Below are 26,794 nucleotides of genomic sequence, written 5' to 3' on the forward strand. Positions count from 1 at the left end.
CGTCGAATTGTGCGCGCAAATTCGAGACGGCTTCCTCGTCGCGATATTGCTGCCTCTTCAGACAATACATGGGCCGATACTCTACTTGCGCATAGTCGTCTAAAATGCCACTACTGAAATTTCGAAGCGAACACGACTCATAATGCGCCGTGCGCCCTGATCACGCGTCGTGATCAGTCGGTGCCAACGAGCCGATGATTCGCGATTTGCTATCGCACTTCACACAAGCGACTCGGTTTCTGCGAAGAAACGAAGCGAAGATAGTCCTAGAAGAAGGCGGTGCGTTGATGTTCGCCTACGGCGCGCTGTGATTTTCTCTTCTCGACGAAGCGACATCGCGCACTGACAGATAGAGGATGCGGCGGTGGTGTATAGGCAGCAGGCACGGGAAAGGAGTTTCAAGAGAAACGGTCAGGTCGCCAGCCTTTCGATTTGAAAGTATTGTAGAGCGCATCGTTTTTTCCTCTCTCCCACTGGCTAACGGTGACAGGACGCGTCGGAAACAACTGGTCCGGAAATTGGTTCCTGTCAAAGAACGCAGCTGCTTGTCAAATTTCGTCAAGACGGCTTGCCGTCGAGTTGCTGCAGACGTGCGGGACGGACACTCCAGACACATTCACTGAGGCTGAAGTGCCTGCTAAGGCGAAGTCAGATGCACGCTCAAGTGCTCCATACACTGGAAGGAAGAAAAAAAACAATCGCAACAGTGACAACGCTGGTGCCAACTATTTCTCTTGGAGACTATTCCTTCGCGCGGCTAAAAAAGAAAAACACAAGCTGTGATAGCTCTATAAAAATTTGCGAGGAGTTAAAGGTGGTGTTCAAAGGATGATAAAGAAACGGCTCGCGTATAACTTAAACGTAGCGCCCGACGCTCCTTGTTCTGTAAACGGTGTGAAGAGTCAGGCTTCACGACAGCTCTCAAATATGGGGTTCTACATCATTGCCTCCAATTCAGCGCTTACGAAACAACACGGTCGAAGCACTGTGCGCAGCAATTCCTTCTTTTCAGGCAGGAAATTCTCAATGGTAACTTGTACCTCATTGTCCGAAATACGGGAATATATTCTTTTCAGATATCATCCTTCTTCTTGGAGATTCCCGGACAGTTTATTCGTGCCTTCGTCTGTTTGGCGATGTAAAATGCGCAAGACCTCGCTCTCTAAAAATCGAAAATTATGTCGCTTTGACTGTTGAGCGAACACCTCTGATGAAAATCTGTAGAACTAGCCAAAAAATGGCATATTTGTAATCTAGGATGCTTTGTCTGTGAGGAGTTTTCATAGTTTAGCATTCTCGGAAACCCAAGTGAACCTTACGTAAGACTGTGAGCGTTATTTGCCAAAACTGGTAGGCGGATATTTCTGAGAAGCAGCACTTAAGCTCAAAGTACACTATAAACTTTACCTTTTATTAAATATCTCTTGAATAACCCCACCGTGGTGGTCTAGTGGCTAACGTACTCGGTTGCTGACCCGCAGGTCGTGGGATGAAATCCCGGCTGCGGCAGCTCCAATTTTGATGGAGGCGAAAATGCAGTAGACCCGTGTGCTCAGATTTGGGTGCACGTTAAAGAACCCCAGGTGGTCGAAATTTCCGGATCCCTCCACTACGGCGTCTCTCATAATCATATGGTGGTTTTGAAACGTGAAACCTCACATATCAATCAATCAAGTACTTCTTGAATAGCATTGTCCCCGATTGTTGCCCGCTTGTTCTAAAAAATCTGGCTGCCGATTCACAAGGTATCTGTTGAGAACGCTGCCGGCCTGCTACTTTCGGCTTGTTATACACCTCAGACATGCACCCTCATAACATGAGGCTGCTCTGTTATGCAGGCCATTCACTTTTTGTCTTACTCCTTTAGCGACGATGAGGTGTGCCTCTTACACTACGCCTTGTTTATCGGGTGACATTTACTGCCGATTGTTCATGCTTCTTGTGTAGCCATCCGTATTTTATTTGGCTACACTGGAGGTAAACTCGCCTGCGCACCCTCCAGGCGTGCCCCCACCGTCGGTGGGCTCCTCGAGGAAATGGAGCACCGAACTGAGCGACGCTGACAGTGAGTCCACTAACCTGGGTTCGGCAGGCAATGACGATGGGGAGGATGACTTCATGCCTGTTTCGTAAACAAAAACAGAGATCTCTGGGTGCGTCACCACATCCTACCGCTCCTACTGTAAAGCCGCAAGTAGCTTCAACAAACTACACTGCCATATTTGTGCTACTATTGGCATCGGGCAATCTGAGACTCCTGAATCGGCAGACCATTCAGAATAAACTCGAATTTCCTGCACCTAACGAAATCAAGGATGTTTAAGTGTACCCGGCAAAGTTTTCTTGGTCATCGACGTCATACAACAGGCATCTCTGCGGGCTCTAACCAAGATCATAGATTTCGACAATGTCAAAGTTCGGCCACACATTCCACATAACAATGACATGGCGCTAGGTGTGCTATACGATGGGGACATCTTCATTCCTTCTGGCGACCTTCGAATGCTGATCAAGGATGTTAGCGACCATAGCAACATCGTTCAAGTCGTGCGGCTGAGTAAATCACATTGCGTGAGAGAGAGAGAATAAACTTTATTGAAGAATTAAAATTACGAGATTAATCCCGGGTGGAGCCCTCTTGTAGAGCCCCACTGGCCACAGCGGCTCGCCGGGCCTGGTCTAGGGTCACCAGTTGGCTCCCCAGTGCCAGCTCGGAAAGCCGTGCCTCCCAAGACCACGTTGTGAGTGTTTGTAGTGAGCGCACCAACCTAGATACTGCATTGGCTGGCCGCTAGGTACATTGGTAGGTTATGTGTGTAAGTGTGGCTGTGTGGTTACTACACCATGGGCATACCCCTGTTGTGTATATCTGTGGAAAATTGCGTGTAGTTTTGATATGTGGGGGTATGTGTTCGTTTGGAGGCGGCGCCAATCCCGGGCTTGTTGGCTGCTTAAGTTCGGATGTGGAGGGGCGTACGTGCGTCTTGTAAGGCGTTGGTTTTCCAATATCTGCCTGCTTGTTACACTTTGCTCTTCATGATGCCCTGTGAGGTGTCCTGAGGAGAGTTCTGCGTCTCGGCCAATAAGTCCGCGAGCTACGCAGTTTGCCTCCTCGTTCCCCCCCAGGCCGTCATGCCCTGGGCACCAAGTGACGCCATGTGCCTCCATCAACATGGACCCCAAAATATCAGTGACGCACCTTGGAAGTGTGCCTCTAAGGTATAAGCGACATGCAGCTTGTGAGTCTGTCAAAATATACGCTGAGCGCCCCCTTCTTTCGGCTTCTCTGATTGCCAAGGCTATGGCTGCTGCCTCTGCGGTGGCACTTGATCTGGTGCGTAGGGACGCGCAGGCCACGACTTTGCTTTGGTTAGTCACTGCCAATGCATATGCTTGTTTTCTGGAGCCTTGTGGTGGCGCGGGATAAAGACTGACGTCGGTAAAGTAAGCGTCTGGATCGCTACTTCTCTGCAGGAGTTTTCGTGCTCGCGCTTGACGGCGCTTTTTGTTGTAGAGTGGGTGCATGTTTTTTGGAACTGGTTCCACGATTATTTGGTCACGTATTTGCTTGGGTACAATGACTGTCTCATCGCCACAATATTGAGGGGTGAGAGGGTATCCCAGCCTCTGTAGCAGTGTTCTTCCCTGGAGCGTAGTGGTGAGTCGTTCTCGCTGCGCGATTAGCGTGGCGGCGGCCAATTCTTCATACCTATTATGCATGCCGAGTCCCATGAGTTTTTCTGTGCTTGTGCTGTTCGGAAGTCGCAATGCTGCTTTGTACGCAATTCTGATGAGTCTGTCAATCTGCTCTATTTCGGGCTTGCGTGTTGATTGAAAGGGAAGAGCGAACGTGACTCGGCTGAGAACGAAGGCATGTACAAGGCGTACCGTGTCAGCCTCTGTCATCCCATCATTACTTCGCGCAATTCTAGCTATAATGGATGCAATACTTTTTACGGTGTGTTTGAGTTTGCCTATTGCAGTCTTTACGCTGTTGTTTTCTTGCACGTGCATGCCTAATATTCGAGCTACTGGGGTCCTGTTGATGATCTGTCTGGCAATTTCTAGCTGCAGCGTGGGTGCACGGTTGGACCGAGTGCGTGGGGGTCTTATTTGCAAATATTCCGATTTGCTAGGTGCGCACGACATGCCTGCAGCAGTGAGGTAGCCTTGAATCATGTCTATAGCGGTTTGCAGTACATCTTGTCGTTCTCCATAGGAGCCCTTTGTTGCCCATAGCGTAATATCGTCCGCGTAAAAGGCACAGCCCAGGTTTGGTACAGTCTCCAGCTGGAGGACTAGTTTCCGGAGGCCGATATTGAATAAAAATGGAGACAAGATGGAGCCCTGAGGTGTGCCTTTCAGTGGGAGATCGTATGGTGATGATTTGGTACCAGCTATGCCAATCTGCGCCTTGCGATTTCCAAGAAAATCAGAGGCATAGTTGAATATGCGTTGTCCGCATCCTATGGCTGCAAGACCGTCTAGTATGGTAGAGTGCGCAATATTATCAAATGCTTTTTCTATGTCGAGTGCAACGAGTAGATTGTTGAGACTACCTGGTGCTGGGTTAAGCACTTCCTCTTTGAGCAGTAAGAAGATATCCTGGGTAGACACTCCTCGCCTAAATTCGTACATAGATGTTGGTAGAAGCCCCCGTTCTTCTGTGTATTGGTCAAGGCGAGTGAGTATAACTTTTTTGAAGAGCTTGCCAATGCATGACGTTAAATAAATTGGTCGTAGCTGATCAAGGCTTCACCGTTTGCCTGGTTTAGGTATGAGTATAACCTGTGCCAGTGTCCATTCTGCAGGTATCTTTCCACTCGGTGTCCAGACTTCCTGATTAAAGTGGTCTGTGATGGCTTGTAATGCTTCATCGCTGAGGTTCCGTACCATGGCATTTGTAATGCCATCCAATCCGGGCGCTGTATTTCTTTTGAAGCTTTGAGCCGCTGCATAAACCTCCGCAAAGGTTATGGGGGCGTCGAGCTCAGTGTTGGGTTCTCCATTGTATTCTTGACTGCGTGTTGGGCTAACGTTTCGCTTGCGTTCTCCTGTGTAGCGTTGTTTCAGCTCTTCTATTAACTGATCCGGATCACCTTGAAATTCCCCAGCTAGCCGTTGAAGGGTAGCGTTTGTTTCGGTTCTTGTTGCAGAGAACTTACACCGAGACCGCTATTGCGCCACAAATGTCAAAAGATGGTTCATCTGAGCTGAGTTGATTGAAACTTGGTAATTTGCCTCCGCTGTGCAGAGCCACACAATGCGGAATCCTGCCAATCCACCACCCTTAAATCTCCCAACTGCCATGGATCGCATAAAGCGTCATCAAAATACGCAGACGTCACAGTCTAAATACTGCCCATTAGTGAAAAAAGAAAGAGAGTGTCTTGAAACAGATGGTACGTAACAAATCAACGTACAAAGAAGCATCTGATATTATGAGAAAAAGACAATGACACTCACGTCGGCGACAAATGTCCAGAGCTACTGCTGCCCAACGTGGACGGATAACGTGATCTCCTACTCCGGCATTCCATGACTCTTTCCTTAAGCGACAACTACCACCAATGCTGCCACCATCATCACCAAAATCATCACAGTCAGAGAGCCGAAAAAGTAAAGAGGCTTCAAAAGCGGTTGCTGATCTCGCGTCACCCTCACTATCACCATTTCGCACTGCAAGAAGCAATGCAGAATGCCCCGCAGTGTACATAGTCGTCCACAGATGATTTTCACGAGGAAAACCGGCAAGTGCTAGCTTTATTGAGGTCCCTCATGACCACGATTCGCACTCTCCTCAATAGAATGAACTTTCAATCAGCTTAACGTACATGGCAAGTTTTGGATTTTTTTCGGGCCAGTTTATGAAAGCCTTTTTTCGAACATCTTCGATTCCAGTCTACTTTTAGACTACTGCAAAGGAACTGGTCTCAAACACGTCTTAGCTGTGGCAGTCTAAGTGTGCGTGGTGAACGCAGACATATGTGTGCACGTGTCACTTGTTCTATCTTTCCTTCTTCTTTGTTCTTTTCCTCCCCTTTCCACCTTCTCCCGGGTAGGGTAGCAAACTGGATAAAACCTGGTGAACCTCCCTGACTTTCCTTTGCCTCTCTCTCTCTCTTCTTCCTCCTATTCTAGCATTAGCAACTTGGCTATTATTGTTGTTGTTATTATTCGTAGTAGTAGTAATAGTTGTTGTAGTTTTAGTAGTAGTAGAAGTAGTAGTAGGAGCAGTAGTACTAGTCGTATTTATGAACGTTTTTGTTGTTGCTGTTATGGTTTTACGCGTCAGAACCACAATGAGATTATGAGGTACGCCACAGGTCCATGCCTGAAAAAAAACTAATAAAATATAAAAAGGGGAGCCCAATCAAATAGAGTTTTGAGGTTTGTTTGATTGTCAGTAAATTCGGCCGACTACTGGAAACTATACTTATGTTTCTTTTTCTAATGGGTCTCGCTCTCGCTAATTTTATTATAGAAGAAAATTGCAATTACGCTTAATAAATACGACCTTTTAAAACGTGTACTAAAGATGAAAAAGAAAGCGACAGAACTTGCCTAGAGATCGATACCTGGACGCCCACTTTAGCCACAAAATGCCAACTATCGACTGATTTGTGCATCTATCCGAGAAATCCGCAGTTAGTTTCTAAATAAAAACAAAGTTAAAAAGGACTCTTTGTCTTAACGTAGCAGACACTACAATAACTCACTCAGGCTTCTACGTCAGCAGTCTTTGTGTTTGCGTGTGAAAATCGGTGCCTTGAAAAGGCACGCTGACGGAGACAAGATTATACAAGACGCGCAAGCGGTCTAAGAAACGTCGCCACGATTTAACAAAAATATATCGTGGCTGAGAGTGCCACTTACGCATGGCCCGATCCGAGAACTGAATCCTTTGGAGTTAGGCTAAATGGCATGGCACGCGTAAGAGATCGATAACAGCAGGGTAGGCAGCCGAAGAAAGGAAGCGTCTCATCAACGCGTGCCAGGCCCTCCCTGTCGACCGGTGGTTAGGAAGGAAGCATAGGAGAACCGGTGGCGACTTCATCGAACGCACTTTCTCTGTCTCGAAAGAAGTGGGCGGGGTGGACAACGTCGAGTTACTTTGCCCGTGCGCTTCGAAACATGCGTGCGTGTGCGTGTGCGACGACTCAGCGATCGATACTTTGATCAGCTCGAAGTGGCCCTTTATGCTTGTTTTGCGCCCTTTTCACTGGAAGAAACCTTCAACGGAATTGACCTCTTCTCGCATCAAGGTGAGAGCAGTGAAGATGATACCTAGGATAATGGCGGAGCTTATTCGGCGAATCGACCCTAATGCACGAAAAAATATACTAGTGGTGGCCGGGGTTCGACGACCCACAAAGACGTTATGATTATGTGTGACGAAGTATAGTGGACAGTTCTGAAAATTTTGCCCACCGGAAGTTCTTCAACATTCACTTATATATAATTACACGGGCCTCTAGAATATTGCCCCCACCGACATGCGGGCCGCCACGAAAGGTATTCGATGCCCCGACATTTTTATATACACATTACTTGGACGTTGAAGGAAGAGGCGAATCAATAATACTACTTTTCCAACATTCTAACTCTTCTGCAGAGAGAAAGAATTTATTAATATGCAGAGTGCTCAGCCTCAGCTTGTGCGTTGTGTGTGTCCTGTCTCTACCAGTCTGTATATTCGAAGCATACCCACATCGTCGACATGCAAAACCAAATCTGCAACTCGCACAGAAAAAATAGAAAATGGGCCAAAAAAGGATGATGATGATGCTGATGACGACGACGACGATGATGATTATGATGATGATGATGCAGGCAGGAAGGGCTAATGCGTATGTACAATAACCACATAAGGCAGTGGTCTTCCCAATGTATAGTGTCAAGCCCAGTACAGTTGAGAAGATCTATATAGCTTTTGTAGCAGCCCTTGATGGTGTCTGATAGGACATTGCGCACAATAGGTTAGTTTCAGTGGAAGTTCTCACACTGATGGCCGCCAACGTCGAAGCTAGAGTCTTCCGTTAAGACACGCATAGAGGGCAGTCGCACAATATAAGTTTCTTTCGCTTGGCAGCGCTCAGAGTTAAGGCCGTCAGCACAGCAAATCAGCTACGCGTATAGAGCGTCCAGTGAAGGTGACCCCTAGTAAAATCTGGTGCAGCATACTGGCCTGGCGTCGTTTCAGTTTTGCCAGGAGTTGAGAAGCCATGTGAGGGTGTGCTTCCCGCCAAAACCTATGCCTATGGTCTAGGTTATATTAATAAGTTGTTGTGAAGTAATAGTTCACGTCACTTCACGATTACGGAATTTCTGCGAAAATGGTGCTGTTATGCACAGTGGCCCTTGCTGCAGCATTAGATGGCACATTACCAGCCAAGCCGAAGTGCCCAAATGCCAATTGGAAGATGACCGAGTGACCAATGTGTTGTGTGAGATCATAAGCCTGTGTGACTTCGAAACTCACTACGTAATATTCTTTTCATCTTGGCCATAAATGAAGGGGTTCTAAGTTCATTCATTCCAATAAGCTCTGCCATGCCGAAAAGACGACCAGTCAGACATTACACCGTGAGTGTGTCCTAATTAGCTGATGCAACAAATTACGTAAGAATGAAGTGCCTCAATGTTACCACTGCTGACATGTGATCAACGGTAACACCTCGATGAGTATATGGAGCACTGTGGCGTGTGTCATATATGTTACAGGTGGCACTGACAGCTTGACTTGACGCTCAAAATAGGCCAATTCATGCAAACAGAGTTGCACGTAGGTAAATATTTTCTTAACCAATCAAGATAATACATAGCACACACACACACACACACACACACACACACACACACACACACACACACACACACACATGCCAGAGCTATCGCATAGCCAAAACTAATTGACGTCAGCCATCTTTTTGTCAACCATGTCTGACATTGACTTGTACTTGATTTTGTACGTATTATCGTGAGAAATATGGGCTCGAACACGCGAGCGCTTGTCGAATAACCTTGAACCCTACATCGGTAGATTCGCAGCGGCTGCTGTTGGAAATAAAGTGGAATAAATTGCTTCCTATAGCTGTTGACACTCCCGCCTGAATATCGCTGCTGCAAAGCGAGAGCTTCTCAATGGCCGCAATCAGAGACACCAATTCGCTTCAACGCATCCAGCCCAACGCGATGGCATATGTAGCCTATGTAGCAGCTTAGATATCGCCTGTGACGTAGCCAGCTATCATGCACAGGCCGTGCTTGGTGCTAGCTGAGGACTGATATGCCAGTCTTACTTATTTTGTTTTCGTCGAATTTTTTTTCTTGCGTTATGACTTCTCACGATCGATGCGACACGATCAACGGCCGTTTTACAGCAATGCTGTAGTGAGGCAGGAGTTCCAGCATTGAACGCACGCAAGAGCGCACCTTCTTTGCCCTCTGGTTTTGGCAGCGCCATCCACGTATCACGCTATCTCGGTTTCGAGGCTATTTGCCATGCGTTCGTGTGTTCTAGCTCATGTTGCTCACGATAGAACTTGTTTTTTCTTAAGTTTTGAGCCCCTTTACGGTGATCCCACGGGCAATTTGGATGCCTGTCAGGGTTAGGCTTCATCCGGATAAAGTGCTGTTATAACTGTTAATCGCGATCAGGCCCGATTGGTATACAGACGATCGCGATCTGGCTTTCATATCGCGATTTTAGTTACCTCTGCGCCAAGCTGAATCTAGATTAGATTGCGTCGTGTAGCAGCGACTACTGCCAATTACGATCAAAAAATCTGACCTCTATCAGTCTTAAATCACGATTAAAATGGCCCGTGTGATATTGGTATAATTGATTGATATGTGGGGTTTAACTTCCCAAAACCACCATATGATAATGAGAGATACGGTAGTGGAGGGCTCCGGAAATTTCGACCACCTGGCGTTCTTTAACGTGCACCTAAATCTGAGCACACGGGCCAACAGTATTTTCGCCTCCATCACCACCGCAGCAGGGATTCGATCCCGCGACCTGCGGGTCAGCAGCCGAGTACCTAAGCCACTAGACCACCACGATGGGGCGGGACATTGGTATAACTCTGCGGATTCGCTGTGTATTTAAAGTGCTGCAGAACATTCTTACAATATTTTAAAACATTTTTGAAACATTGAACAATGTCGACTGGTTGCCGCTAAGACGTGCGGATGTCGGTTTCTGCGCTTGCGTCGCGTATTCCTGTCCGGGTGCTGAATATTGCTTGGAAAATCTGCGAGAGGTTCACGAAGACGTACGCGAATATTTTGGGGGTGTCACGGAATGTCGAACGACACATTGAATGCAGGGGTCGATAACATGTTATTAACGCTACCCGTAGCCGATAGCCTCATTGAAATACATGCATCATAATGTAGAGTATCGGCTGTTCTACGAAAATTCGTCGAAAGTGGAAGGCTGCACATCATACCGGCCTGCATTCCACCAGCCTACTGATGCTCTTGAGCTAAGCGGCAGTCATATAGACCGCTCCTTTCTTTCTTTGTATTCCCTTCCCACCCACTCTGGTATGATCTATTACATGCCGGCCAGCATAGTGTCTTTGGCATTCTGTGGGAGCTTGTAGGACTCGTATGGACATCTAAGCCGAAAAGTTGGAAATGCGTTTCAATGAAAATTCAAAATGCACCATGCGGTGCATCGTGATTTTTATGCCTTTTCTCTCTCTTTCTTTCTCTCTCTCTCATGTTTCTCTCCGCAGTTGAACAGTAGTAAACTGGTCTAAAGCTTGTTAACCTCCCTCCCTTTTTATAATCCTCTTTCTCTCTACTGAGGAGCATGTAAGCAAGAATCAAATCGCACATAAAAACAACGTCAAGACCATTTTCTGCTGAGTTCAGCCTGCTGTACTTGGCAGTAGTTATTTGTTACTGTATCAAGAAAACTGCAAAAGCAGAAGCGGCATCTGCTTGCCAATACCCTGTAACAGCAGGGTATTGGCAAGCAGGGTTACCCTGTAACCCTGGAGAACTAGCAGTAACCCAGATTACACCCCACCAGTAATGATAGAAGAAGTCAGAAAAGCTTTGGAGAGCATGCAAAGAGGCAAAGCTGCTGGTGAGGATCAGGTAACATCAGATCTGCTGAAAGATGGAGGACAGATTGTGTTAGAAAAACTAGCCACCCTGTTTACGAGGTGTCTCCTGACGGGAAGACTACCAGTGTCTTGGAAGAACGCTAACATCATCTTAATACATAAGAAAGGAGATGACAAGGACTTGAAGAATTACAGGCCGATCAGCTTGCTCTCTGTAGTATACAAGCTATTTACAAAGGTAATTGCTAACAGAGTAAAGAAAACATTAGAATTCAATCAACCAAAGGAACAAGCAGGATTTCGAACAGGCTACTCAACAATTGACCACATTCATACTATCAATCAGGTAATAGAGAAATGCTCAGAGTATAACCAACCACTATACATAGCATTCATAGATTACGAGAAGGCGTTTGATTCAGTAGAAATATCAGCCGTCATGCAAACACTGCGGAATCAGGGCGTAGATGAAGTATATATAAACATTCTGGAAGAAATCTACAGGGGATCAACTGCTACCATAGTGCTTCATAAAGAAAGCAACAGAATACCAATCAAGAAGGGTGTAAGGCAGGGGGACACAATTTCCCCAATGCTATTTACCGCGTGCTTACAGGAGGTTTTCAGAAGCCTAGAATGGGAACAGTTAGGGATAAGAATCAATGGAGAATACCTTAGTAACCTGCGCTTCGCCGATGACATTGCATTGCTGAGTAACTCAGGGGACGAATTGCAACTCATGATTACGGAGTTAGACAAGGAGAGCAGAAAGGTGGGTCTTAAAATTAATCTGCAGAAAACGAAAGTAATGTACAACAACCTCGGTAAGGAGCAGCGCTTCGAGATAGGTAATAGTGCACTTGAAGTTGTAAAAGACTATGTCTACTTAGGGCAGGTAATAACCGCAGAGCCGAACCACGAGATTGAAGTAACTAGAAGAATAAGAATGGGGTGGAGCACATTCGGCAAGCACTCTCAAATTATGACAGGTAGATTGCCACTATCCCTCAAGAGGAAGGTATATAACAGCTGTATCTTGCCGGTACTTAGCTACGGAGCGGAAACCTGGAGACTTACAAAGAGGGTTCAGCTTAAATTGAGGACGACGCAGCGAGCAATGGAAAGAAAAATGGTAGGTGTAACCTTAAGAGACAAGAAGAGAGCAGAATGGATTAGGGAACAAACGGGGGTTAAGGATACCATAGCTGAAATCAAGAAGAAGAAATGGACATGGGCAGGGCATGTAGCGCGTAGACAGGATAACCGCTGGTCATTAAGGGTAACTGACTGGATTCCCAGAGAAGGGAAGCGGGTTAGGGGGAGACAGAAGATTAGGTGGGCAGATGAGATTAAGAAGTTTGCGGGTATAAATTGGCAGCAGCAAGCACAGGACCGGGTTAACTGGCGGAACATGGGAGAGGCCTTTGTCCTGCAGTGGACGTAGTCAGGCTGATGATGATGATGATGATGACCCTGTAACAACGCTTCGCGCGTCCCCGCCGGCGGGGATGCGGTAAGATTACGGGGAGGCTTACCGAAGATGGGCGGCTACCGACGCAGCGTCTGAAGCCTCCTTGACTTCATCCAAGCTACTGGCTTATCCGCCTCTCGGTAATCCATATTGTCAGCGGCACGCGCGCGGAAAAGGATGACTTAGGGGAAACACGCAGCGAGTAAGTAGTCCAACTTAGGCTCAATACCTTCTTGGTATAAGTAAAGAAGAAGTGGTACAGAATACTTGTGCACTGCCTAATAAACCAGCACAATTAGCGCGTCCTTATGCAGAAAGTATTGAAAATGGTAAAAAGATCCCAATTATTTATTGAAGTGCGCTATTGTAACTTTTTTTTTAAGCTTTCAAATGAACCTTTCACTCACTTTATCACTCTTTTAGAGTTACTCTCGTGAAACAAGTTTAGAAATAATCTGTTTTGGTACCTACATATTGTCATCAGCCTAATAATTTCAAAGATCTTAAGAAGTTCTTGCGTAAAACAGAACTCAAAAAAGACTGTAAATAACTTTTGTGCATTCAAGATTTCAATTCATCATCACCTTCATCTTTATCAACACCTTCTCTCCACTTTCTTTACCCCCCTGCCTTACCTAACGCTGAGTATCAGGTCAGCAAATTGATTCAGGCCGATCTTTCAGCCTATACCACATAATAAAACTCTCTCTATCTCTCTCTCTATTGAGTGAAATAATGCGCAAGGGGGAGTTTGGAAATTACCGTGAGGGTCACGCATCGACAAAAAAATAAAGTAACCTTTATTCGCCAACAATAACAATGGTCTCATGTCCAGAGGGGGCAAACATCATTTGCTCTTCTTATCCTAATAATTTGCCGATACATTTAGTAAGTACTGCCTCACTCTTTCTTTGTTGTTTCGTTAAATCAGAGTTTTATGAACTAAACCTTTAAGAGCCCGAAAGGCTTTTTTTTTTCAATTTATCAAACAACTTTCGAGGTTACTGCAACCAATATTCAAATTGCGTAATGATACATACATTTCGTAATGATACATACATTAGACCAAAAGAAAGGATTTTTCTACGTTGAAAGTGGTATCCTGAAGGCGCTTTATTAGTGATCATAAGGTGTACTCTTCCTGCTCAAACTAACGACAGCTTTTGCAAAAACCTTCTCTCTTTTCTTTCAAATGGCAGCTCCGACAACAAGGCGAAGCTGAACAACGTAATCGCCACAAAAAGTTCCCCGACCCTGTCGTTTGCGCGACGCGCACCTTTCCCGCAAGAGTTCTCCGGGTCATTGGCACCATTATGCCACAGAAAACGCCGGAACAACGTTGGTTGGCTCATGACATCAGCGCCAGCCAGTTTTCTTCGCCACAATGAAGCCACACGTGGTGGCCAAGACGTGCCGTGTCCTCTCATCTTGACACGGTCCACTCGAAAGCGGAGCCTTGTCACCCGACGGGTCTATGCTAATCAATTCATGCATTCTGGGGGGACAAATGCCGCCCCGCCCATGACAGCCGCACCCCGTCACTGTCCTTGCATAATGGACGAGTAACGCGGCACGGCAGCCGACCTCTGTCAGAACAATGCTTCGTAAGAGGTTCTTCATGTCCCATCCAGCCACCGAATCAATGGAGCGCGCGCGGTTGCACTCCAATCGTATCCACATGTCTCCCCGTGCATGCTTTCCCAACAGCAGCTGTACATATCGGGACCGAATCCACAAGCGGGTATTATTTACAAACAGGTATTCACAAACGGGCCAATTATCAAGCTGCAGACGTCTCAGCGAAGGAAACGGATAAACAACGGCAAAGGTCGTTTAGAAGTGAAAAATATTTTGTGAATTGGGAATTCATGCCTGTACGGATAATTTGGCAAAATCTTGCTTGTGAGTGTAACTGCAAGTAATTGCATTGCTTGAAGCAATAAATCTCTAGAGAGATTTGCTGCGTCAAGCGTCGCGATGTCTGACAGTTCCCAGCCAGTAGCAGAGAGCAGCTATATGGCTATAAACATTGTGAATTCGAAAGTTGTTGCCGCTAACAAGGGCGCCGTATGATAGTCGCACCCTTAACTAGTTTACAGCTATAATTAGATAGCCCGCAACATTTGTAGACCACTCCCAAGTACGTGAAAAAACACTACAAAGTAATACTAATATACCTCGCAAGTTGGTGCAGATCAACCTGTTTAGTCAGCATAACGGTGTATAATTATGCGGTAAAAAGAAGCATCGCGCAATAGCAGATTTTCGCGAAATAAATTTCCGCCGATATCAGGGGCAATAATAATTATAATTGCGAGCATGTAAGGACCGAATTGTGAAAATAAGTACGCTACTCAACCACAACCTCAAAGGCTTGTTTTTGTTATTAGTCCTGTTTTTCTGCTCGTCCAAGCAGCCATTTCAGCTAGATTTTTGCGGAAGTTGAGATGCTCGATTGCTATTCACCCTTCTCCCGGCATCTACGTTGCAAGCCGTCCCCGCAGACCACTCACGTTGAGCGATTTCGTTCGGCGGCCGGAGGGAGAAAAGATGAATGCGTGCGTGATCGCGTGCCGACAACACGTGATCGATGCCTGCATACAAAGCATCGTCACGGGGCTGACGTGGAAGCCAAACAGCGAATGAATCACTTGGAGGCCCCATTTCCACTTTTTTTTTTGCTTTTTTCGCCTCTTTTTTTATTTTCAGAAATAAAGGCTCATCTCTCCTTCTTTCCCTCGATGGGGTCAATCCCCAACGGCCTGTGCAAAGCGCTAACTCGCGTGTCCGAGTCTCCAGGCCGCAAACTACGACGGCGTTGATAATAGACCTGTGGTCAGCTGTCAGGCACGCCAGTAGCTGTGCTCGCGCACTCTCTTGCGTTAACATTCCTGGAATGTCAAACAATACAGCACGCGATGCAGGGATGACTCACATATGCTCTGGGCTTGTTACCTGCTCTACCGAAACAAAAATAACCGATCAGTCGAAAGGGAGAAATTATACCTTCAATGTGAAAAAATGGCTCCACTTGCCTCATTGAGACTGAGAAGTGAACGTCGGTGACTTCTCGCCCTGTGGTGTCATCATACCGCCGCAAGTCGATAACGCCTGTTGCGTCACCGTTACGCCCCTATCACGTCACATAACTTCGCGTCACATGATGGCTTCATCACGCCACGTCGTCGTTTAGTTTAGGGTGGACCGATGCCGGAGTCAGTGGAAGGCTAAGTTAAGTGCACATATATCCTCCAATGCCTGCGATCCCACGGCCAGTAGGGAATCGCGTTGGGGACAGAAACCTTTCGTAAGGATCAATACAATCGACTGAGAAGACGGAAAAGATGGTGCCCTTTTAAGGTGAGACAGTTACGGGTGGCACTTTTTTCTTCGTTTTCTTATCAGAACCAGATAGAAGATGACTTTCACCTTCAAGTCACCTGACACAGATGCATGCAGGACCATGGGAGTTTTTGAAAATGAAGATGTGCCATGGGTCCGTCCGCGAGATTTCCAGGATTGGTTGATGAGGCCTATTGATCAGATTTTGTACGCAGTCTTTAATTGGCGTATCCAGGCAAGATAACCGCTGCTAATAAGGATTACAGACTGGATTCCAAGAGAAGGCAAGCGGGGGAACGGGAGACAGAAAGTTAGGTGGGCAGATGAGATTAGGAAGTTGGCGGGTATAAAGTGCTAGCAGGAAGCACAGGACAGAGTTGACTTACGAAACATGGTAGAGCCCTTTGTCCTGTAATAGGCGTAGTCAGGCTGATGATATGCAGTCGCTCTTGTGACCAGTGTATAAGACAGGTTGTGGGGAGGGTGGACTGGGCTAGTGGTAGCTATAATATAATGTGAACTTCTTGTGACGAGCACCCACACTCCGACGAGCGTAAGGTCCCAGTAACTCCCTCCTCCATAGAGATAATGGTGGGTTCCGGCAGCTTGAGGAATCGAACCCAACACCTCCCGCAAGCACATGGAAACAAAAGGCATGTGCACTTAAAGGAAAATAGAAAACGAGGAATGGAAAAATTACCTATAGACACTTTAACAGGAGCTTTTCAGGTAAATGAAACTTCATTACCGTAGTCAAGGACTCCCGGGCCTAAGGCTGTTTACAGCGTTGTAATGTCTGTTCTTAAAGCGGCCTCTCGGCCAGGCGGATCAACAAGCCCGTTAACTAGCTTCGACTCTATAACACTGCTGCAAGGACAGCAGCATCAGAACATCTTTTATAGTTTGCAGCAAGCAGCCTGAATTTCTAAATATATAGAAATTTCTAAATTAGCAATCTTTATAAAAATTAGCCAGCTGATATCAACCCTGTCTCTGAAACTGCAGTGCTGTCAGCAGAGTGCCAACCTTGCTTTTTTTCGCAAACCCCTTCCCCCTTGCCCGTTTTCACTCACGTCACATATTGAAAGGTACTGTTAGGTCAACCTAAAGGTTCGTGGAGTCCTAATATTTAGAGCGACGGCAAGGCGACTACCACTAGTCGTACGCATTCCACCCCATTGAACAGCTCTAAATTGGTCCTGGTTTACCTCTAACGTGTGTTGCTACTTTCTTCACTTAACCCTAACGAGCTCGTTCAGCCCGATCTGTTTATAATTCTTTCAAACGAACTATAGGCTGCAGAAGCGCGTAGCGCCTCGTTCTTTCCAGAATACCTCTCCAAACTTCCAGTACATTCTACATAAGCTACTTTTTCTTCGCAGTACCGGCATGCCAGGAGACTCTTACGGTAAAACAAAACTCTCGATAGTTCAAGCCTTTTTGTTTTACCTACTTCCGCATCGGTCTTCGTTTTTTTTTTTTTTTTTACGGGAACTTGCAGTGAATCGCGTCAGGTGTCCGGTCCGTGCGGTTAGCCATGCAGCGCTCCCCAAGAGAGCACTATCTCTACACCACTAATGAGGTTTCTTGGTAGCGTCGTTTGGAACGGCAGCCAATTAAGCTGACTGGCTTCTCCCACAGGAATTCGCACCAGCTGCGGAAGAGGCTGGAAGCCGCAATCTTTGCCTCAAAGCGTGCGACGCGCTGAGCCAGCAGAGCAGCCGTAATGCGACTTGCGGTTCCGCTGGCGACCTCGCGGAACGCTCCCTTGGTTTACTGTCCATTCTCTCCTCTTGTCTGTTTGTATACATTGAGAAAGAGACCAAAATGGGAGAGAAAAGACACTGTACAAACACTGCGGCGATCGCCATGTTTCGGAACATCGTTTCGTAGGGGGAGTCTGCGTATATAGCGCTCTGAAAATGGTGTGTGCGCGTAAATTCTTCAGCATCAAGATCAAGACAACGCAGTCTCTGAATACGTGGACGTTATTCGGCAGTATTACGCTGCTAGCTACCTCGACGAATATTATTGCGTACATTTGCGACGCACGTTCTCTCATAAAAGCAAACGGAACAGCAAGTTCGAAAAAGCGACCGACTACTGAAGCACCAAAATATTGTACCTCGGGAGAAGATGAAGGGGCAAAATGATCGTTTCTCATGCCTGATAGACGTAGCCGCCTTTTATAACTCAGTTAATATCAGTTTACTCACTATTAAACAAGCGCCAAGAAGTACGAACACTCAGAAAAGACACAGAACGAGAGCTTTCTGGGTGTTTCATACTTTTTGGCACTTGTTTCATCATGTTGTGCCAACATGCCCAACTGGCAGCTATCAGTTTCTTCTTGAGTGGCGTTCACTTGCAGTATTGTTGCAGGAGTACACATAATTTTTTTAATGTTTACTAGGATTAGCTCAGTGAACTTTTTCTTATCTAAAATTTTTTTCCAAGCTTTAACGCAATATGCCTCTCAGTCTTAGTATTCCTGTGATAGTCTTGCGTTCAGGGGCTGTTGGATATATTATTGCGTGTTTCAGAGGTTAACCCTTACACATCTTTATTTTATTTTCTTTCCTTACATGAATCCCTTCACTATCTCAATTTGTCATGAGCGTCAGCGTATAGAAGCGTTTATATTGCAGGGATGAACACATCTGTTATCCGCTTGTACCGCAATACTGCAGCGAAGCTCACTTAACAGCGCAGTGCTTCCTATTCCTGCATTTTCTTCATCCATAATTTTTTTAACATGCAAATGCCATGAGCCAGGTGCCGGTAGACCACCCTTCTTCGTGTTCGTTCTCATCCACATCATCATTGATGTTTCTTTCTTTCAGAGTCTTTGTCAGCCCTTAGCACTAAATACGTCGTGAAACAAGTATCTATTTGGCGAAGTTTTTTACAGGTTCATCTTAGAGATCCTCAGTTGAAGCAGGCAAGCTCTAATATAATTACGTAATTATGAAAGAAAGCTACTTATCGGAGCAGGTTGGAGTGCAAAGAACACTGTAAATTTTCGTTTTAAAGTAAATTGTCGTTGCTGATTCAACGTCAGGCATAATTCGTGTTACGAATAGCGTGCAGAGGCTAATTTCCGATCACCTTCCTCTCATCTATGGATAAAAGTTATTTCAGGCAATGATTGATATTTTTCTCTAAACATCTGCACAAACTATTTGTGAAGTAGCGGTGACAATAATACAAGAAATTGTATTATTGTCACAGTATATACGCGTATACGCTGCACCACGTGACAGTGGTGCAGCGTAGACGGGGTACTCTAAGCGTTCAGAGTACCCCGTATACGCTGCACCACCGCTGTCACGTCGGTGTCGTAGTGAGTGCAAAGAACGTGAACGTGTGTTCCACGCACAAACCTGCAGACATACAAGCGGAAACGAATCACTAAAAAACTGAAGGTCAGATGTATATGTCACTGTTGAAAACTTTGTCGACGATATCCTACTTTGATAACCACTTGGCTGATGAATGAGGGTATGAGTGGGATGTTTCGTTCAGAAAAACAGTCACAGCCGTCGTACACATGAACATGCTAACAAGTGAGCGTGCCATCGGCCTTTCTCGCTTTTTTTTTTGGCGGGACAGCTGAATGCAAACGCGCAAGCAACAACATTAGAACACATGCGGAAGTTCACGACAGTCACGTCTCGTTGGTGGCACGGGTGCAAGAAAGCCGGTCATCATTTTCTGAGCCCCACCACAACAAACGTGTAAGCTAGCTGTAAGACGGCGAGAACCGTCATCTTGTCCCTCACACCATAGCCATTCGTTTGTCCCTTCATTTTCTTCTTTCCGTTTCCACAAAGCAGCATGAAACGTTGACATGCTCTCTGAACGTGACAACGGAGAAAGCGTCTCCGCGACAGCTCCAAGTGTGAACGCATCTTTTCATGGCCTCTGCACCGAAACTTTCGTGCAGCGCTCGTTTAGCTGTAATGTCACCGTGATGCCCACGTTAGGGCCTGTCGACAACGTAGACGAGAGTGCGACGCTCCTGTTATTTCTCCTCTATCTTGTCCATGCTTCGCTGATCCCCCTCCTCCACCTCCCCCTTTTTAAGTTGGTCAACCGAGTCATAGCTTGGTTAGTTTGCCTGTCCTTCCTATTGGTTTCTTTTACTGTCTTCAACAGTCACTATTCAAACTATTTTAGGACGGCGTAACATCCTGCGGAAAGGGAGCAAAAACTTCTGAACTGTGCCGATTAACTGTTTTTAGATAGAGATACTGTTGTTCGCAAACGATTTCTGTTGTGGGAGAGTGCAAAGCTCCAATTACTAATAATGTAGCTCCACTAAATGTTTTCGAAATATATCTCCATCTTTGCTCACAATACTCGCTTGAATGTTTTCTTTTTTCAGGGGTGGCTTCTTCCAGGGAGCTTACATTATGGGGCTCCTTACACTTTCTTGCTGCTTTAACAGAAAATAAACGTGGCAGTGACTACGTTTGTTTAATTGTTTGTTTTTGTTTGTTTGTTTGTTTGTTTGTTTGTTTGTTTGTTTGTTTGTTTTTAGGCATGTTTGCTTGTCTTTGTTTGTTTTTCACCCCTTGACACACAACACTCTCAAGACATATTATAACGTGCGCCACCGTTTGAGACAGCTAGCATCAAGAGCCGCATGCAAACTTCAGGTCCGCCATTTAACGGCCACTGGTACAGCGTTCTGGAACTGCACCGCGCATGGATTCTCCCGTTGCGCCAGATGTAAGCGTTCGTGCAAGGGAAGACGCCCTTCCCAGCGTGTTTCGCGTCTTTGGCTTCTGAGACGATGCGCGCAAATGGAAGGATGATGCCCGGCTTCGGCGGCTCCAGCTGGCGGTGGCAGGATGACGACATCCGTACGTGACCAACATCGAGGAGCGGCGGGTGGCTGAATGCGCGTCGTCATTTGCGTTTCACTCGTCTCTCCGAAGGCACGTGCCGCCACGCACAGCGAAGACAATGATGACATCCCGCGACCTGCACCGCATTCGGGCAGAGGTCTCGTTGACGTTTTGCTGCGACAAAAAGCCTCGATCTCGGGAACGCAGAAAAGATAGCACAAGGACTACTGAGAATTCTAAATAATATCGTTCACGTAAAACTCGTTCGCAAAGCCTAGTGGCACCATCTCTCGGTGGTTCACAAAAGCGACGGCGTCTTACCAAATTCTTTCAATGATCTACAGTGGAACTTAATAGTGTACACACATAAAAGAACATTTTGTTGATTCGATTAACAGTATGTGCGAATGGCCCGTAAGGTAGCAGATACGTGCAAAATATGAGAGCGCATTGTGGGTTTTAAGCGGTTCCTTGAGTTTACAAATAGACATTAACGCGTTTTCCAGGTTGCAAAACATTACGCCATACTTTTAGAAAATGGAAAGGGATATGACAATATGATGTTTTTAAAACACTTAGAAGACAGTTTAATTTACTACCAGATTTTCAGAAGTACCACGAGTGCAACTATTGTGCTTGCCGCTCTTTATATTAATTCGATGGTTCATTTAAAGAAAAAGGGCATTACTCTTCAGCAGCGTTTAGTACGTGGCCTAGGAGTTATCCGTCGTTACGACCACATCAGCAACAAAATTACGCCGTTATTCTTCCACGGCTGATTTAACGTCCACCACAAAACAAAGAAACCGGTTATATAGTAAGTGACACTCATACTTAAGATGCGTGCATCTTCAGCTACCATATTAGCTCTTCATCAAAGCGTAGGTCGACGATTGGGACTGGTGCTAACCTCCTATTTGCCATGGGAATCGACACATGGGCCTATATTCATTGCGTTTAGCCTCACTGAAGCACGTGTGTTTCTAAATCTGCTGTCTTCTCGTCAACATCTATGCGGCAACATATTTAAATCTTATTTTATTTATGCAATGCTGCGAACAAAAAGTCCAAGCAAGGTGAGAAATATGCACACGATACTTGCAAAATACTTCATTTAAACGAGGTTTCAAATTATTTTTACAGACTTTTTTGTTTACCAGACGGAGTGTTACAATCTAAAAAAAGAGCCATTGATCAACTTGGCCATAATACGATTCATAGGAAGTTATGAAAGAACGACAGTATATACACAAATGTTCACGGACGCTGGGTATATGCTTCGTTTAGTTTATTCCAATCAGCTATTGTTTGCGGTAATGAAAGTACCGAAATGTGTCAGTCTTTGCGATGGTTGGTGATAAAGAACGAGAACAGGGGTGCCAAGTGGGTCTGCTTAACAAAGGGAATACGTATCCTATGGTGCCTAAGGATAGCCTATGGTTAACTATGTCGGAAAGAAACTTTAGTCGACTTTTTTTTCTTCAAATTTTTAATAATTCACGTGACAGCAAGTGCTTGCTATATGAAAACACCTAACAATTAATCACGCATCATGAGCTGGCCAGCACTCCGATGTATGAGCAACACACCAACACTAACCCAGTTGGAGGCTGCGCTGTCCTGCTCGGAAACTGGAGAACAGCTCCAGCTGATCGACAGAGCTTGCAAGATGACAAAGGCGACAAGGGCCCTGGACTCGGGGCTCAACCTTAGCCGGAATAATTTCTTTGCAAAAAAAAATCTTTGCTTGCATTCTAAGCTTAATGTGAAACGGAGAACAACTACGCCTTTCGCAAGAATAGGGTCAGGAAAGGGCAGGAGACAATCTCTCTTGGCATACTGCCTCCGTTCATCATGCAATGTACGTCAATTCATGTTAAATAGCAGTGCTTAAGCTTTGTGTTAGTTAGCGTTTATCGACAATACTATTTCTACCGCGCAAGCAGCTTAGAGTACTTATCACGGGGCCCAAGTAGAGTTGCTTCCGCGCAAACAGCTTCAAGTACCTATCACACAGCCCCAGTAGAGTTGTCGCTTGCATGTGCATACAGACATCAGCTGCTGTGTGTGTGTGTGTGTGTGTGTGTGTGTGTGTGTGTGTGTGTGTGTGTGTGTGTGTGTGTGTGTGTGTGTGTGTGTGTGTGTGTGTGTGTGTGTGTGTGTGTGTGTGTGTGTGTGTGTGTGTGTGTGTGTGTTTTAAGGTTGTGAACCCTTGCACTTCCGGTGAGGCGGAACGTGACCAAACTGTCTTGTGAGTAGTATTAAGTGCTCTGTCATAATAAATCCAAGAGTAAAACCTAATGTGCATTTTTAAACGCATTGAAACGAAAGCTGTGCTATATCTGCATCAAATATCCCCTGAACTTGCGTAATTGCTGCTACAATTGCATAAGATTTGCTTAAATACGGGTGGAAGTATCGAAGAAAATATCGCTTGATATAGATTCCTAAATAATCATTGTCATATGCCCTTTTTTATTGTATACTTTTTATTGTGTGCACATTCATTACCTAAATGTACAGAAAACAACTTCTCGCGGCAAAATTAATATTTCTCACTTCGATTGCGCTCGCAATATTCGATTTTTATTCAAAGCTGGCTATCCCTGCTCTCAGACGAGAAGCGACTGTAATTAAGAAGCACTAAGCTGCATGTCTTAATTTATCAAGCCGAGCTTCATACAACTGTAATGAGTTTCGTAACGAACACACAACAGTAAAAGCCGGTGAGAGTTATTTGAGATTTTGACAAAACACCGTCAAACGTTCATGACGTGCGGCTCAGTAGCCAAGGCCTGAACTGAACGACCGCTCCGAAGTCTATAGCGTGATAGCCTCGTTTGAACAGCATGCTGGATTTTTTACGACAAGTGCGTCCGCTGTTATATACACTTAAAATGAGCTTCTGATAATACGTGCTGTACCGAAGCTATAGCGTAAGCCATTGTTTTCAATGGCCTATGCAGTGCCATGGTGATTTGCTGAACGCCATTACGCACGATGAAGAAAGAAGGCCGTATTTTTGCTGTAGCTTTATGCCGTTCACTTTTCTTTCATTTCCTCTGTTCTAGTTGTATATGTATTTTTGTTTGTTTCACTTTAGCGTTTCCAGATGTACGCCTATTGTTCGACAATGCGATATACTTGTCGCCCTATTTATCGCATCATTATTCGAACGCTGCACTATAAACTAGAGTTATCACTGACACAGCTGGCGCGAAGGTGCTGTAAAAACTCGGCAAAAAGCGCGCAGCTCCGAGTGATCACCGAAATATGGAAATTTAAAGAGCGCGCGCCCCAAACGGGTTCCCGGCTGCAGTGCGATATTATGCGATCGAACACGCATATCTGGACACGGGAGCTTTTTTTTTTTCTTTTTGCTTTTGCAATCCACCCGAGCGCCGTCTGCAAGAGCCGAACAAGCGTACAGCGAACCATTCGCCGGTCGCATTCGCTTGCACCACTTCCAGCCCGGATACGTATATATAGGCAGCGTTTCATCTCTACCTGATCGTAAATGAAGCGCGCTAAATGCGTCCGTATGTACACGAAGCAACATCTGTAGGCTATACAGAAATGAAAGGGCGTCTTAGTAAAGGCACCGTGAACAGCGGGTTACGCCGAGTAGACGCTATCATATTGTAGCTGTCATCATCATCAGACTCTTTCGTGTCAGTAAATCGTTGTTCCCTTTCGTCTAAGCTCTGCTCTATTTCTGTCTACTGAGGCTTCGTGTCTGTCAATTTCTTTTCTCTCCCTCGATGCGCTATCGTCACCTTTTAGTCCAGTTTTTTTTTAATGTTGTCTCCGCTTTATTCGTTCGTCCTTTCTTAGTTTTTGTCAAAACACAATAGCTGGTTATCACCAGGAAAGCAGTTATCGTTCAGTACTCTAGGTTATTGTGAATTGCTATAGGTGATCATACGAAATGCCATTCATACTTGAAAGAAAGACACGACATTCCTCCATGAAGAATGCTAGACGATTCAACAAGCATTCGCACGTCACGACAGAAAGAGTTGTATTGGCGGGAATTCACTCATCAAATAATAAACATTTCCAATCATGACAGCAGCAGCCATGTTCTAGTTATCCGGAATCGGTATTCTACGTCAACGTAGAATTGGCAAAACAGCTTGTTATAGAATCCGACGCGGCGTTCAGTCAGTTGTAGATGTCTTTCTCTTTGTAATTATCTCGCAAAATAATTTAATGTTCAACAAACTCGAATAGATTTGGTAGGTGTATCAACTACTAACAATGTATAATTCAGCCTTCCTAGGCAAACAATCTTTATTCTCTGGGAGATTACACAAAATAGTGCAATTGAGTATTACAATTATTCATAATTAAGGTTACATTTAAAAGAATCATCTCAAATTTATTTTAGCTCTTACTAAATATTAATCATAAGTTCAGCATCTATGATCCGCCCGACTCATGGCCGATCCCCCGGAGTGGGTAGGTGCCAATGATCTACGGAGCATCATTATCATCATCATCATCATCATCATCATCATCATCATCATCATCATCATTTGTGGAACTGAAACTTTCTTCCCTACGTGCTTCGCTCCTCTCCATTTTTTTATTTTCATTTTTTGAAAATAATTCTTTCCACTTTTAAAGTACATGTGACACCCCACTAAGCTATTGCGACTACTTTTCCTGTCAACAAAATCGAGCATTCGCTTTAGATTATAAATTGTTTTGTGTAGCTTACATTACCTGACGAAGACTGATCGTCATACCTTCGGAAAGCTTTTCAAAAAGAGCAATATTAGCACAGTACTTTTTCTAGCATTTATTTCACCTACAGAGAAAAAAATACAGCAAGTTCAAGAAAGTTAACTAAATTACGTCCCAAAGAGAGCTGCGCAACGAGGTGCTCTGTTTCAATGCAGCTACACAGCATGCTGAAAACAGAGTGGACCGGTAGAGCAACTATATTTCCTACAAACAATGCTTCTCCACTTTTCATATTTTCACGTGCTCGAAGCTTAACGTAACTGGGCAAGGTTCAATTTTGACATTTATGCAGGTGCGAAACTTAAAGAAAATGAGAAAATGTACATCAGTTTATATATATAATATATATATATATATATACATATATATATATATATATATATATATATATATATATATATATATATATATATATATATATATATATATATATATATATATATATATATATATATATATATATATATATATATATATATATATATATATATATATATATATATATATATATATATATATATATATATATATATATATATATATATATATATATATTGTTACACGACATCGGCAACGAAAGAGTATCATAGACGACGAAGACGATGAAAGTGTCCATGCTCGTGTTGTTGTTGCTGTTCTACCGATTGTGCCAATCATGCCTCCTACAGCTTATGTAACAGCAGCGAGGTTTAGAAAACTTTCCCTTCTTGAAGACTCATCAAAAATCATGATACCGAATCCAGATTTCTCGCACCTGCACTTCACATGGAATAATAAAGGGTGTCCCACGCGTAAATTGGAAGTCTTGATAACAAAATTACGTTGCCGTGTACCACCTCTTAATTTCTACTTAAGCAGGTCTGGTCTGGTGCCATCCCCTCTGTGCTCAAGCTGTAACGAACCTTGACATATCGACCATTTTCTTATCACATGTCACCGTTTCAAAAATCAAAGAAAAAACTGCTTCGAAATTTTATTTAGAAAACTAGGAATATCACTTAATACTCCCAATGTTTTGTCTTTTGGGGCCACTTCATTGGGACACAGCGACAGGAACATCTGCGGGGCTCTCTGCGAATTCATATCAAACACAAGAAGATTACCTTGCTGAGTCAGCGATAAGCTGTCGAATTTTACTAGCCACACTACCACTTATTATTTAGCTGATACACTGCAACTTTCAGGAGAATTTCATATAACGATTTCACCTCAGATATTCAACAAATTCTATTATTTCTCTCCTCCCCTTTTTTCTTTTTTTTTACACTGCGCCAAAATAATTCACAGTCAAAACA

The sequence above is a fragment of the Rhipicephalus microplus genome, chromosome 4 (genome assembly GCF_043290135.1).
Source record: "Rhipicephalus microplus isolate Deutch F79 chromosome 4, USDA_Rmic, whole genome shotgun sequence".
NCBI lineage: Eukaryota > Metazoa > Arthropoda > Arachnida > Ixodida > Ixodidae > Rhipicephalus > Rhipicephalus microplus.